Source organism: Neovison vison, chromosome 7 (assembly GCF_020171115.1).
Source record: "Neovison vison isolate M4711 chromosome 7, ASM_NN_V1, whole genome shotgun sequence".
NCBI classification, from domain to species: Eukaryota; Metazoa; Chordata; class Mammalia; order Carnivora; family Mustelidae; genus Neogale; species Neogale vison.
The window spans coordinates 203428002-203441187 of NC_058097.1; positions in this window are offsets into that span (position 1 = coordinate 203428002).

Here is a 13186-nt window from a genome sequence, read left to right on the forward strand (position 1 = left end):
TTCCCAGACCACTGAACTCTAGAAATTTCTCGCGGGTGGGTCCAAGTCCCGAACTGGCAGGTGTGCTTCCCTCTGGCAAGCAGGTGTGCTTTATTAATGTCCAGAGCATCGCTAAGTCCGGGGTTCCACGGACGGGGGTCTACGGGCAGGACGTCCTCCGCACGATGGAGTGGGGTGAAACCCCGAGGCCGGCCGGACGATCGGAACCGCTGTGGACTGAAGCGTGGTGGAAACCATCAGCGGCGACCTGACCGGTGGCACGTTGGCGGGGGCGGGGGTGGGGGCGCACCCCGGCCTCGCGGAAGGACCGCGTGCTGCTCCCCGCATCACGGTTTCTGGGACGGGGCGGGGCCGGGTCTGCAGGACCTGCGGCCTGAGTAGTCGGTGCACGACTCACCCCAGGAAGGGCATCATGCCCAGAGAAACAGCCGCGCGCGCGCGCGCAGGTGTCCCGTCTTTAAGCTCGCGGTCACAGACGGTCCACGGGCAACGGGCCTCCTTCCCCAGCACAGGCCGGTCCCCGTCCTCTGTGTGCTCAGGTCTGGGGTGGTGGCGCTCCCCTCCGTGAGGGCTGTCCCTCATTCAGCAGGAAGGGCGCAGCGCCAACTGGGAGCCACATACTGGTCCGGCGCAGAGCATACGGTGGGGAGACGGAGAAGACGAGACTTCCCCATGGAGCTCACAGGCTGCCGTAACCTTCCATCGCTCACGGACCAGCGAGGGAGAAACAGGAAGAAAGACACGCAACACGTCAGACACAGGAACACCGATGACAGGGACGGGGCCTGCTGGCCGCCTCCTCTCCCCACCACCTCAGAAGGGGACCTGACCTGTAGGGAGGGTAACTGCAGATTCAACCAGGCAGGTTGAGGACCCAGAGATTAGGGTGGGCGCCTCAAACGGGATGACAGGCGTCCATATAACAAGGCGGGAGTCGAGAGCCCGGAGGCAAGGCCGGGAGAGGAGGTGGGGGGAGAAGCCACCTCTGAGCCGGGGGACGCCTGGGCCCCGTCCTCACCCACAGCCTCGGAGGAACTGGTGCTGCAAAGATCTGGGGTTCTGATTTCCGGAACGGTGAGACAAGACTTTTCTGTTGTTTCAAGTCACCGGGTTTGTGTTACTTCGTCGCCAACAGGGGCTCCTCCACCAGGCACCTGCCTCCTGCCCAGACTCCAGGGGACTGTGCCAGCCGGGAGTTCCCACCCTGGGAAACAGGGCTTGCTTTCCGGGGGTCCTGCAGGAATCCCCCAAGGAAACTGTCCTCTGTTGTAGGGGGGAGGATGACACTTGGGCACAAAGGTGACTGCGTGGCCAGGACTCAGGGCAAAGATGAGCGTCTGTGCCAGGCCTGACCGCCCTGCTGGGTGCTCCCCCCTCCCTCACTGCCAGCGCTGTCTGGACTGACCCTGTCTCCCCACCCTCCAGCGGGGCCCGCCCCCCACCCTGTGGGTCCGGCCAGAGCATCCCTTCCCTGGGCTCGCTGCCCTGCGGGAGGCCTTGTGACACACACTGTCTGCAGCTGGAGAACAATGGCTCCCTCTCGCCTCCTGTGCTGGTCCCGTGGTACGATCCCAAGTAAGGCTGACGGTGTGGGCCAGTCAGGGAGGGCCAGCTGAGGGCCAGCGTGGGATTGTCGGAGAAGCCTGGGGATCTGCTCTGGGAAGGGCGGTGAGGGACACCAGTCCCCTGAAAGCTTTGGTGGTTGATGGCTCCCTTGTCTCTCCTAAGGCATCAGCAAACACCCAGACCCCGTGGCGTGTTCCCGCAGACCCGGGGCGTTGCCCCCGCACACCTGTCCGGTCCCCCAGCAGACCCGGGGCTGTCCTTCCCCATAGCCCCGCAGTGGCCCTGCTGCCGCGTCCGTGCTAGCTACATGGCACCCCACTTGGGCAGTGATTTGAGGCTCTCAGAGAGGCAGGGACTGTCCAAAGTCCTTCCGCAAGCTGGGGGTTGGGGGTGGGATTCCAGAATCGCCCGCTCTCAAGCCCACCAGCTTCCCGCTAAGTCCTGCTTCCCAGGGGGGCTCTCGGCCCCAGGTCCTGTGAAACAGCAGAGGTTGACCCCTCAGGGGAACAGCCGGCCCAGGGCCCCCTCCGCGGCAGCCTCACCACGGCTGCCTCCAGAGGCCCAGACTCCAGCTCCTCCCCGCAGTGAGAGCAGCCGGCCACTTTGAGGGTGCCAGGGGGTGGGAGCCGTGCCCATCGGGCAGTGGGGCTCAGGGCCAAGACTTCCGGAGGGCCGCTCCGAATCTGTATCCCCTGGGATCACTTCCGGGTGCTGACCAGCCCCGGACACCAGGTTCCTGCAGGTGGGGGCCCTCAGCTCCCCGACTTAGAGGAACGGAGGGTCCGTCCACCTTGCACCCCGGGGGCCGCGGAGGCCGGCTGCTCCTGCCCCTGCGTTTCTCACCTTCCCACCGCACACCTGGCGTTCCAGGTGCTCCCCCTCCTCCTCCTCCAAGCCTCCCTCCCCAGAGCTCGAAGATGACTGGAAACAGCCAAGGTCAGAGCTCGAGCCAGCCAGGGCCCCCTGAGAAGCGGTGAGGGCGACCGTGCTGCAGAACTCCTCCTTGCTGAACCCGCGGGCGGCCGCTGCCTGCACAGGAGGAGGGCCTCTTCCGTTGACGATGCTGTTTCCTCCGCCGTCCGCAGGCTCACCGTGTGCTTCCGTTCAGAGGCTGGGCCAGCGCCTGCCCTCCGCCGTCCCCCGGACACAGGCTGGGGCTCCGGGGACCCCTGTGTGTGCAGACTTAACCTTCCCAAACACCAGCGCGGGATCTGAGCACAAAGCACGTGGCTAAAAACAACAGCCGTGTATCCCTGACGGTCCCGAGGTCGCAAGTCCCAGGCGGGGTGTCAGCAGGTCTCGGGGAGGACCTTTCTCGCTGGCTTGTAGGCACCTCACGCGCTCCGGTCTCTGCCCGCTCTGCACCCCGCCTTCTCCCCACAGGGGTCTGGGTCCGCCTCCAAACTGCCCTCGTTTTATTCGGATGCCAGTCGCTGGATGGGCCCACCCTGATGACCTCAGCTCACCTCAATGACTTCTGCAGAGACCCCATTTGCAGATAAGGTCACATTCACAGGTACCAGGGATTAGGACTTCCACAAGTCTTTGGGGCACACGATTCAACCCATAACGGGTGTGATTCCGTAGTCCCATGACCCACAGCACTTACCACATGCTTTTCCCTGGGATTTAGGTGGGACTTGGGAAGTCCCCAGAGAGCTACAGGTCTGCCAAGTGTCGTGGATCTATGTGGGACTTGTCACGAAACACCAGGTCCTGGGGTGGTCGTCAAGCTTCCTTCTTAGGAACGAACGGCTAAGGCAGAACTTGGAGCTGTCCTACGCGTTCCCAGCCTCTTGGCTTTGCTCTCGCTTGAACCTCCAGGTGGGATCTCCAGCGGCACCGGGCATCGCCTCCGTTCTCTCTCGGCCTTCACTGCGGGAGAGGAGCTCCCTCTTCCCAGGCCTCCGCAGCAGAAGAGAACGCACCATGGGGAGCCTGTCCAAGCTCCATGGCCCTGACTGTCCTGCTGGCTTCTCTCCCACAGGAAGGGACGGTTCCATTTTAACTGCTCGCCATCCAGCCCGGGTCGGCAAGGAGTGACTTCATGAACCTAAGTGTCTGCATCTAAGTTACCACATGTCCTGTTAGCCAAGGGTGCCCGAGACCAAGATGCTCTCCTCTGATTAGTGCTGCTGCGGACCCCAGGCCCGGCGCTGCCAGGCCTCCCGCTCTTCCAAAGATGAACACGTGAGCGTTAGGAACGTGTCCAGCTTCAATGACCACTGGGGGTTGAAGGACACCCTGCCCCCCTGCGTGGGACCGGAACCCGGGGCATCCGCAGAGGAGCCGCAGGCGGGTACAAAGAGCGCGGAGGCCCTCGTCTCGGGTCGTGGGGGCTGCCTAGGTGCCTCTCTTGCCTCACCGTAGCCTCAGCCCCAGCCCTGGGACCCACGCTCCAGACCCGAGTTCAGAGATCGAAAGTGGGCAGGTGGGAAGGGGCTGCAGACTGCGTTCCTGGGTCAGCCTCCCACCTCCCTGGAATCCCACCTCCGTCCCGCTTCCGGGGGAGGGGGTCTGGCTGGCCTTGCCTTCCCGGGGTTGGGGGGAGTCCCACCCCACCTCTCCTCCTCCGGGGATCCCTCCTGCCCCCACCCCATCTCCTGGGGGTCCCACTCTGTCCTCCAGGGGAATCCTGCCTCCCAGGGGGCCCACCCCACCTCGTTTCCTGGGGGAATTTTGCCTCCCCGGGGGTCTCACCTCCACCCACGCCGGAGGGTTCTGACCCATCCAGAGGCCTGGATGCCGGATACTGCTGGGAGGAAGCCCCATATTCTCCACTTCCAGGCAAGGGGCGGGGTCGCCCAGGGGCTGGGGGTGCCCTGACCCCAGCAGGATCCTCCCCCAACAGCCAGAGCTGGCTTGGGAGGCAGTGGGGTTCTAGGACAGGGCCCGGGGAGCCCTGGCAAGAGGAGAAAGCAAGAGCGGTGGGATTTCCCAGGCCAACCTGTGAGCCACAGTCCCCAGGCCTAGTAGGAAGTGCCAGCGGCCTTCTCCACTGTGTCCACCTTGCCTCTCCCGAGGACCCTCAGAACGGTCCTTCTTGATGCCGATGAGACCCCCGCCAGCCCCCGCCCCCACCGCAGGTGGAGTCCGCTTACTTAGCTTGTGTCTTAAGGAAACAACTGCACAGCGTCGCCTGCCGGCCACACCTCAGAGCAGGAAAGTCCCTCTCCTCCTGCGTTAGGAGTTGCCCTTCTGTCGGGGCCCACCACCCACCCCGCTGCCTCCACCCCGTGGGGGTCCCCCCACTCCTCCCCGGCTCTGTGCTGCCGGCCTCCTAGCAACCCTTTCTGAGGTGCTGGTCCAGGCTGCTCTCTTCGCCTTCAGGACAGAACCCAACCCTTAGCAGCTGACCCAGCCCCCGCCTTCTCCCCACACGAATCCCACTCTGCACCCTGGAGAGCACCGGGCCCAGGGCAGACGTCTGCTCAATAATGACTTGTGTTGCCTGAACTGGTCGGCTCTCTCACATCACAGGACTTTGCATGTGCTGATCCTTCCACCTGCAATGCCCTTCCTTCCAGAGAGTTCCCGCTCATCCCTCAAAGCCTCTGTTAAATGCCCCTTCGTCCAGGCACTACTTCCTTCAACTAGTGGCATTCCTTGCCCGGTCACGGGAACTGCTGATGTCACTGTGGCGGCATGCCGAACGTCCCCGGCCACTCATCTTCCATTGTATTGGGGGGCTGGGGGCACTTTGGGGGGGAAGGGTCTATCTTATGCAGATCCTCAGCACCCCGGGGGGGCTGTAATACATGCTAGTAAGTTGAAAAAAAAAAAATCACAAAAGGTGGGAGCAGGAAAGTAAGGCAGTGATGGTTCTCTCCCTGCCGCCTCCCACAGACCCACACGGAGGCCCCAGAAGGGGGGGCGCTTCCCCCGGGGCTGGTGCAGAGCTGGCAGGCCTGCTGTGCTCTTCAGGAGGCCTGGGGGAGCGGATGCTGAGTCCACCCCCAGCAGCCCAGAGCTGGGAGCCAGACTGGCCAGATAATGTGTGGCAGAGGCTATCTTGGTGGGAGCCTTGGGCCCCGGGAAGGGCGCTATGGAGATGAGCTGATGGTGACTTGGGGGGTGTGGGGGCTTGGAGGGGTTGGAACAGCAGGGCCCGGCTCTAACCCCAATTCCAGCCCTGGTTTGGCCATGGGGGGGGTGGCCTCCTGTGCGGACACCTCAGTGGGGCCTTGAAAGGCCACCCTTGGCCCCTCTCCCCTGGGTAGGGTGGGGTCCCAAGAAGTGTCTGAGGGGGAAGAAGAGGGTAGGCAAGGTGTTAGGGACCACAGAAGTCTCACACCCTTCCACCTACCTCTTCCAGGGGTTTTCAGGGGACCCCTCCCCAAAACCTCCCTTCCTGGGTGGCTTTGGGTTCCAGCCAGCCAGCAGAGCCTGAAGGTGTCTGGGGTCAGGGATAGCGGCCACTGGGTCGCCAACACTCTCTCCCCTCATCCTCCACACAGCCCTCCCAGCTCCAGTCCAAGAGCTGTCTGAAGCAGGGCCCTGGGCAAGTGGTAGTGGAAGGAGCGGGCTTGGGAGGGAGTCCCTCCCCCTAGCCAGCTTGGGCCCCTTGACCCCTCCACCCCATGGGTGGGAGCCACGAGACTGGGGTCCCAAATTCCAGATCTCCCCATCAGTTGGCACGGCAGACCCTCTGGAGGGATTCCTGGGCCCTGTCCCTCCTTAGAGTCGGACTTTGTAGGCCTGGGGGTGGGGGCTAGGGATCTGCACAGAAAGATGCTCCCAGGTGATCTGGAAAGGTGGCCAGGTGATAAGCCAGATGGCCCCTAACGGCTTTCCCTGACTGACCTTGGGTCTGCAAAGTTCTCAGTCAGCCCTGGAGGGGCTCTGCAGACCCAGAGCCACAAAGCTTGTGTCCAGGGCAGGCGGCTGAGCAGGCCTGTGACAGAGGGCTGAGGGGCCTCCCTGACAGGCATGAAGTGTGCGTGGGTCCCTTCCTCCCTCCCTCCACTGACCCTTGTCACATGCTGAATGGTGTCCCTCCCACAAATGCTGTGTGTGAGTTTGAGCCCTAAGACCTCAGCATGTGAGCTCAACTTAGAAATAAAGAGGGACATCTGGTCCCAGCCACACGCAGGAGCATCCCATGCGGGGATGGAGGCAGAGAAGGGGACTCCCCGTTTCAGGTCCTGCCGGACAGCAAGGCGCAGACCCCAAACAGAGGGGGACAGGCGTGCATGTCCTGTCGCCTCAGCGATGAGGGGACTCACGGGAGCCCTGCACCCAGGGCTGGGGAGGCCAGTGAGGGCCTGCGGCGCACGGGCAGGCCAAGGGAGGGGGCACTTGCGGGAGGAGAAAAGGTGCTTTGTAGACAGCTCCTGGGAGGAGGACGGGTGCGCGAGAGTTGGGCGGACAGAACCGTGCGGTGAGAGGTGCAGATGGGGGCGGGCGGGGGCCAAGGTGCGGGGCAGAGGGCACAGCGGGAGGTGCTGAGAGCCGGGACTGCGGATGGGGACCAGCAGCTCGTACCCTGGTCTGAAGGTCGGGGAGGAAATCCGACGGCGGGGGCAGCCCAGCCGGGCCGGCCGCGCAAGGGTTCCGCTGAAGCCGCGGGTGGGGCTGACCTGCCCGCGGGGCGTGAAGACCCACAGCCCGTCTCGGGCAACTGAGGCCGCGGGTGGGCCAAGGGAGGGCTTCAGGAGGGGCAAGCGGGGGCCGCGGGCGCCCAAGACCGCGGGAGACCCGAACCCGCGGCAGGTGGGCCGCGCGGGGCTGGGGGCTCGGCCCGCGACCCGGCCCCCCCCAAGATCGCGGGCGCGGGCAGCAGGGGGCGCTGCCGGGCCGCGTCTGCGCTCGCGGCTCGGGGCGCGGCGGGTCGGCCCGGCCAGCCCCGAGCCGGGGGCGGAGGACGCTCACCGCGACCCTGGCTGGGACTGGACGGCAGGTCGGGGCGGGACGTTCGGCCCGCCCTGCCCAGCAGACGTCCGGCCGCCTGGGGTCAGGCAGGGGGCTGGGAGGGGTGCGCGATGGCCTCGCGCTCCACGCGGAGCAGGTGCTCGCCGCGCGCCCTCCGGTCCCGGCCGGCCCGCGAGGGAGCCCGAGGAGCCCGGGGAGCCCGGGGAGCGCGCGGGCGCGGCGCAGGGCGGGTGAGGGGCGCCGCGGCGGGCCGGGCGGGCTCCTGGCGAGCGGCGCACCCCCCGCACCCAACGTCCCGACCCTCGGAGCCCGGGCTGGACAGGCAGTGCGGGCGCGGGGGCGGTCAGAGCGCGGCAGGGGCGCAGCTCAGGGAGCCTGGAGGCCCGCGGGGCTCGGGGCGCGCGCACCTGGGCTGACGTCACCGCCCGTCCGGCGGCCCCGCCCCCGCCCGCGCCCCGCCCGGGTTGTCCCGCCTCTGGCGGAGCGGCTGCCTCCTCGTCCAGCGGGGTCCCGGGGCTTTGGGGAGGGCGGGGCCAGCCACCCGCAGGGGGAGGCGAGGGCCCCAACGTCCCCTCCCCCACCCTGCCCTAATGCCCCCAGTCCTGCCCTTCCTGCCCTTCCTGTAAGGGCTGACTCCGGGGGGACAGGCCTTATCAGCGGCCCCCGGGCCCCCCTCGTTCTTCATCAGCCCTAATGCCTGCCGTCCAGCCACCAGCCTGCCCACTCTGTCCCCAAGGCCTGACCCTCCAACAGTGATCAGCAACAGAGGGGGTGCGCCCCTGGGGGAGTGTCCCCAGTAGGAACCTGGGCAGAAATCATGGGGACCGTGGGGGTGCAGGGAGGAAGCCCTGGGTTTCTCCCTTCCACCTCTGGGCCGCACTGTGGGGCCCTTGAACCAAGTCTCGGAACTCCCAGATAAACAGGTGGAGGAGAGAAGAGATATCCCTCCCCTCACCCCAGAGCCGGCCCATCAGCGCCAGCGTGTCCTGGGCCCCGTGGGATGGTGCCACTGGGCCTAGGGGATGCTCCTGCCGCACCTTGCAGCTACTGGGTTGCCTAGTGAGCCCCCTTCCTGTGCAGCCTGGGCCGGCTAGTCTCAGTCCCTGGGAGGTGTGTGGGGTCTGCTGGAGGGCCAAGAATCTCATCCCTACTAGGCATCCGAGGAGGGGCCATCCCACTACCTGAGACTGGGGAGGGGGGCACACACTGTAGGGGGCCCGTGTCCCCACCCTTCTTAGTCAAGGGCCAGCCCTCCAGCCCTCAGTCACTGCCCCTGCACTGGGCCAGCAGGGTTCTTGACTACACCCTTCCCCCAGCTGTTTCTGTGAGCAAACACCCCATTGGACGGGCTGGGTGGGGGTGGGGGCACTCCAGGTCCTGGCTTTGTTTTCGGTGCTCCGGCCTTTTCTCCTCTCCATGGGCTGCAGGAGGCCAGCCCTCTTCCCTCCTCCTCACCCACTTCTATTTCAAGCTCTCCTTGGCTATTTATAGCAATGGCCGCCAGTTGCGTCAGACTGAGTCTGGCTTAGCCCAGCCCCATGCCAAGGCTGCCACCACCCCTGCGTGCAGCCATCTATCTGTCCTGTAGGGTCCCTGGTGCCAGGTGTGTGTGTGTGCATACACACACACGTGCGTACGTGCGCCCACTGGGCCGGGCAGATCGCTCACTGGCTGGGGCTCAGAAGCGGGAGAGGAGACCAGGGAGGCCGGGAGCTGGGTTAGGGGAGGTAGCCCCCTAATTCAAGACCAGGGTCAGGGAGGGGAAGCATCTTTCCTTTCTGTTCCCAGAACAACTGGCTGGCTTGTCCTGAAGAAGGGCCTTTGCCACTCTGATTTCATCTTTGGTATTTGCAAAGAGCCAGGGAGAAGGCTTCCAGAGGGCTGCCGAGGGCTGCCCAGGGCTGCCCACCGTGGCCTCCGCCTCTGGCCTCTGGAATGAAGGTCCCTTATGGAACCCAGTGTGCTCTGGTCCTATCCGACTTCAGGGAGCCCCCCTCTGTCCACCCCTTTCCTTCCTGAGATCACCCCATTCCTGGCATTCCCCGGGAACAGGGCGGGGGTCGTGGGAAGATCTGCTCCGCTTTGAGATCTGCTCCCTGAGACCTCCTCAGGGCTCTGGGCACAGCACCCCCATCTCAGCCTCGTGCCCTCTCCCTGACCAAGCCTAGCTCTGGTTCTGTCCTTGGGGTGGTGTCCTCTGTCCTTCCCCTCACCTCCATGAAGCTGCAAGCACCATCGCCAGGGCCTGGCCTCTCCTTCAGAGATGACCTTGTGCTTGGAGACCCCCACTCCCAGGGCCAGGGATAGATCCTGGGACTGCCTCGCCCGCCTAGACCCCAGCCCCCTGACAAAAGCATGAGATCACTCTGGGGGGTCGGCTGGAGGAGCCCTGTCCCCTGGGAGGGGGACCTTGGCTTCCACCCCCCCGCCCCGGGAAGCTCTGCTGGCAGTGCCCCTGTTTGTGCTGGACCCACCAGCCGCTGTGCCCCTTTCTGCAGAGCGGGACACTCAACTGCCAGTCTGCATTTTCTCTTCAGACCCTTGGAGGCTCTGTGACTTCTCAGGAAGGACAGGTTTTTGGCAGAACAGATGATCCCTTTCAGCCCCCTGTCATCCAGAGCCAGGCACCCCCCTCCCATTGGACCTCACCTTGGCCCGAGGTGGTCAGCTTCCGCCTGGACCCCGTCGTGTGCGGCCCCGCCTCCACATTTCTCTGTGGCACTGGCTGCAGTGTCTCGTTGCAACCCATGTCCTGGACCCCCAGATCCAACCTGGCCTTCAGAAGCCAGCCCCTCACCCCAAGCCTTCCTGGGAGCCAGTGGCTTCGTGCTTTCCCGGCTCTACGCCCCCTCATGTCTGAGCCTTGAGTCTCCCTCTGAGCTGGAAGGGGCCTGAGGGGCCCCTGAGGCTGGTCCTTTGCAAGACACCTCCAGGGACTGCTCAGCTGGGGTGATCAGAGCCCAGAGATCAGAAACCGAGCCCGCCCCAACTCTGCCCCGCTTCGAGGGAGCTTGCAAAGTCAATTCCCCTGTTTCAAAACAAAACAAAACGAAGTACATTTGAAGACCTAACTGGCTTTATTCCAAGACTCATCAATTGGACAGCAGCGCACCTAGCAGGTAGGAGGGGGCTCCGGGGAGTCATGCAGAGTGGAATGTTTTACAGGCAGCAGGGGTGGAGGGGACAAGCAAGCTGGAAGACGGGACTGTTTCAGGAAGGTCACCTTCCCTTGGGGAAAGCTGGGCTATTATCCTGTGGACGACCTCACGGGTGCTGGCCAGGAAATTTCAAACGGACTCCGCTCCTGGGAGGGGCTGAATCTGCAGTTAGAGGAGGTGTGAACTCTTGCTTTGCTGGGGGTGGGGGGGCTTAGCACAGGTGACTCCATTCTGAGCGCGTTGTCTGTCTTTTAGCCCCTCCCTGGGCCTCGGAGAGGGTTAACCGGGTCTCTGCAGTGGTGCCAGCTCTGAGCCTGCGGTTTATAGAGTGAACACGTACTGATCACTTTCTCTCAGCAGGACTGGGTGCCCCACACGGTCCGGTGCTGGGACGGAGGTAAGCACAGGCCTGTAATGTCAGGTAGAGGAGCAGACACGCACAGCACTGCAGACCGTGCGAGTACTTACCCGCCTTCCTTCCCTCCCTCCATGCCTTCTCCCCAGCACCCATCCGTGCGCTTCCCGCCAGCCCGCCTCCCCCCACCCCACTAACCGACCCGCCGGGCCGGCCCCCAGCTCCTCACCTAGCCACACGTCTACACTCTCGACAACCTGTCCACCAGCCGGCCACCTCATCCTCCTCTCCACGCACCGCCATCAGCCCATTGGCTCCCTAATCACCCATGGGCTCAACCACGTACCCCCGCCCCCCGCCAGCCCTGGAGCCCAAGTGCCTGGCAGATGAGCGTTTCTGATTGCTAATGGAAATGCCTGGCATTGAGCTTCGGAGTGCCCAGGCGGTCACTTCAGACACACGCATCTCAAATAGACACATTGCCAGAGCTAGACGGAGAGAGCCCAGCTGCCCCACCGAGAAGTTCCGCCCCAGAAGGTCCTGGGCGGCCACTCTGGAAACCTCAGCCCCCACCCCAAACCCGAAGAGTTAGAGACCGAGGCCCATGCAGCCTCCCTCTCCTCTCCCCGCTACCTTGACCTGTGGCCCCAGATGTGCCTACGCCTTCCAGGGCTTGTGAGTCAGGAAGCTTCCGCAGAGCCCCCGATGGCTCTTGCTCAAGTGTGTCCTGTCATCGTGAGAAGGACCACCGGGGCCCGTCCAGCCACGACACTGGCCCCCGTGGGAAAGGCGTCTGGTGGCCCCCCACCAGTAGTGCGGGCGCAGGGGAGGGTCCAGACATCCCCAGCATCACTACCCAGGCCGAGACCTACCAGAACAACCCTTTACTGACCATGTACTCACCCATTTGAAACCCACGGAGAGCCTAAAGCTCTTGATCAAGGGGTCCGGAGAGTGAGAGGCAGAAGCAGGCAGGATGCCCAGCGTTCACGGAAGAGCCCCTGGGACGGTGCCTGGCTTCGTTGTCAAGAGCAGGTGGAGGTCAGCCCACGGGCGTGCGGCCCTGGCCTCACCACCGTCTTCCTTCTGCCCTTGGGCCAGGTGTCCTCCCGGGGCCTGGGCAACTTGGGAGACGGCTTCCCCCCACCCCACGTGCATCCTTCCACCGCTCCCAGGGTCCTTTGGCCTTCTGTGCCCCTGTGGTCTTCCTGGGAGAGCCGCCACCAGCCTGCCTCCTACAGGGGCAGGGGCTCCTGGGCCTGGGGGAGCGGGAGGCACCACCACGGGGCCGGAGACAGCCATCGGCTTTCTTCCACTCCCCGGCTTTAGGGACTCCACCGGGCTGCCAGAGTTATAAATAGATGTTCTTGAGCTAAAAATAGCCCCGCTTTAGCGACAGCCCAGTGCTTCTAATGTTCGGCCTCTTGAGGGCTCCTAGGGATGCTGGATTCAAGGACCCTGCCTCCTGCCACAGCCCCGGAGAGGGGCCCGCTGAGCCTGTCTCCTGCTTCCGCTCCTCTCCCAGGCTCCTGGAACACGCACGCCCCACATGTGTGTGCGGGCATTCTCGTGCATGTGAGCTCCCGTGCACGCATGCACAAGCAGAGGTCTGGCCCCTGTCCCGGGTTTGGCCTACCTGCCGCATGGACCTAGGGAAGTGTCCCTAGGAAGAAGCAGGCCAGAGCCCCAAGGAGGGTCCGAGGCATTGGCTAGAGGGCCGTAGGGCTGGGCCGCATCTGGCAGCGGAGGAGAGCCGTCCCGGGAAATGACTGGATGCTGGGGTCGGGCCTGGCACACCGTGAGCTTAGTGCGCAGGAGCCGTCGCTATAGTAACAGCCAGCATCAGAGTGACCTGGAGGAGTCCGGTCTGAAAGTCTGTCCCAGTAGAGTAGCGCTGAATGCTCTGAGCTGTGGCTGTCACCACACCAGTGGGGGTGGGGGTGGGGGAACACTAAAGCTGGTCCCGCCCTCCAGGCTGCTGCGGCCTGAGGGCTACGTGCTCTGGCTGGAGTCCGCACAAGTGCAGGCGCAGGCGCTGGTGCTGGTGCAGGCGCAGGCGCAGGTGTGGTGCAGGCGCAGGTGCCGGTACAGGTGCTGGTGCCCGCAGGTGCTGGTGCCGGTGCAGGCGCAGGCGCAGGTGCAGGTGCAGGTGCAGGCGCAGGCGCAGGTGCGGTGCAGGCGCAGGTGCCGGTACAGGTGCAGGTGCCGGTGCAGGCGCTGGTGCCAGCTCAGGTGC